The sequence below is a fragment of the Octopus bimaculoides genome, unplaced genomic scaffold, assembly GCF_001194135.2.
Source record: "Octopus bimaculoides isolate UCB-OBI-ISO-001 unplaced genomic scaffold, ASM119413v2 Scaffold_261585, whole genome shotgun sequence".
Classification (NCBI taxonomy): Eukaryota; Metazoa; Mollusca; class Cephalopoda; order Octopoda; family Octopodidae; genus Octopus; species Octopus bimaculoides.
The window spans coordinates 5,376-7,970 of NW_026330383.1; positions in this window are offsets into that span (position 1 = coordinate 5,376).

The window sequence follows — 2,595 nt, forward strand, 5'->3', positions numbered from 1 at the left end:
TGTGTGTGTGTGTGTGTGTTTTTATATCATTAATAAATTTATAAAATTATTGATAATATTCACAGGAAATCGATATCAAAATTTCCGAAAGATATATGTTTAAATGTGACACTGTAATATTTTAAATTATAATTAAATTAAAGTTTGAGATGTACAAAATATAAATATATATAAAAGATATAAATGTACATAAGAATACATGCGTATATAAATGTATATAAAAATGTATGCGTAATTGAGTATAAATATTCTTTCGGGGGTCGATAAATGAAGTACCAGTTGAACACTGGGGTTGATGTAATTGACTCATCCCCACCTCTGCCAAGCTGCCCTTGAGGTAAGTGTTTACGTCCCCCGTAACTTAGAGGTTCGGCTAAAGAGACCGATAGAATAAGTATTAGGCTTACAAACAATAAAGTCCTGGGGTCGATTTGCTCGACTAAAGGCGGTGCTCCAGCATGGCCGCAGTCAAATGACTGAAACAAGTAAAAGAGAAAAGAGAAAGAGATATAAAAAGACTTAGTTTTCCGATCAGGACATCTACATAAATTGGATGTGTGAGTTCAGGGAGATTTGGCTGTTGTTTCTAGCACATCCCGTGACCACCTTCCTCACCACAAATCCCACCACCATGTGTGTGTGTGCATGTGTGTAAGAAAAAAAAAGCATATCTATAACAGAAAAGTACGCTATTAAAATAAATTATTCTTTTACATACATAGGCACGGCTATGTGGTAAGAAGCAAGCTTCTTGCTTCCCAACCACATAGTTCTGGGTTCAGTCCTACTGCCGTAGCATCTTGGGCAAGTGTCGTCTGCTATAGCTTAAGGCCGACTAAAATCATGTGAGTGGATTTTGTAGATGAAAACTGAAAGAAGCCCGTTGTGTATATATATATATGTGTGTGTGTGTCTTTGTGTCTGTGTTTATCCCCCCCCCCCCATCATCGCTTGACAACCGATGTTTGTGTGTTTATGTAACTTAGCGATTCGGCAAAAGACAAAGAGAATAAGTACTAGGCTTACAAACAATAAGCCCAGGAGTCGATTTGTTCAACTAAAAGGCAGTGCTCCAGAATAGCCACAGTCGGCATTAACCCCTCATTTACATATATTGCACACACACACACACTCTCTCTCTCTCTCTCACACACACACACTCATACGTACGCGCATACTAACAGGGTGTGTAGGTCAGTCGTACTAATTTCTTTTCAACTGACAATATTATAACATATTGTAATATATTGTAAAAGACTAAATAAAAGTTGGAAAACTTGGACAAACCAAACGAGGAAATTAATTACACAATAATGAATTTAAGCAACACTTTATATAACTTCCTTATCAAATATCAGAAATATCATTCATACAACAAATTACTATCGTTGCCAATCGATTGATTCGTACACGAAAACTGAAAATGATCACTCGGCAATTTCCGTCAAAAGTTACTTCCTTAATTTTTTTCTCAGCTGTTTCGCTTACGCTTAGGTATATGTGTGCATGTAAGTATGTGTGTGTATACGCATACATACATGCACATAAACACATACTTATATGTATTTAAGTGGGCGTATGTATGTAAGTACAGTAGTGCTTCGATATACGAGTTAATTTGTTCCCGGAGACCGATCGTAAAGCGAAAACTCATAAAGTAGAGCAATAATTTCCCATGGTAGCAATGTTATAAATCGTAATTCGTTCCCAGTAAAGTGTTTTACCCATAAAATTTATAATACTCGTAAATAAATGGCAATAAAACAACAGTAGAATGTAAAGAATATTTTATGTAAAGTAAAAAGAATGTCGAGATTATTTATAATAGAAAATATTATTATTATTATGGTTTTCTGAATCATCTTCACTCGCACTAGACTCGCGCACACCATCACTTGTAGACTCGATCGCCGATTCACAAGCACTCGTAGACGGACTTGTAGATTTCTTTTTAAAAAAACAAGTCTAGAGTTGTTTGCTTTGAAAAAAATCTTTCTTTTCGCTTTCTATAAATCTCTCAGTAACAAGCAGAAGCATTTGTTATGGTAGTCGAAACTTTGGTAAATTTTCAGAATAACACCCGCACGATTTTCACTAGGGTGTTAGGGTTAGGGTATTAGGGTTAGGGTACTAGGGTTAGGGTATTAGGGTTAGTTTTAGGATTAGGGTTTAGGGTTAGGGACGGAATTCCCTAACCCTAGAACCTTAACCCTAACCCTAAAACCGTAACCGTAACCGTAGCCGTAACCCCTAACCCCTAACCCTAACCCTAACCCTAAAACCCCAACCCTAACACCCTAGTGAAGATCGTGCGGGTGTTAATCTGAAAATTTACCGAAACTTTTGCAAAAAAAAAAAAAAATAAATAAAAGCCGAAATCGGTCCGAAGCGGGTGAGGTGAGAGTAAGGTTGAAAAAAATGAATTTTCCAAAATTTTCTCATAAAATTATGCCCTCCATAATTTTGAAGATCATGGTGAAAAAAAAATGTGAAAAATCCTCGTCAAAATGGAAACAGTCCAACTTATGTGGTCAGCCTAATCGGAAACTACTTTCTAATCTTCTCATTTTCTGTTATTCTGGGTTAATCTTAAAA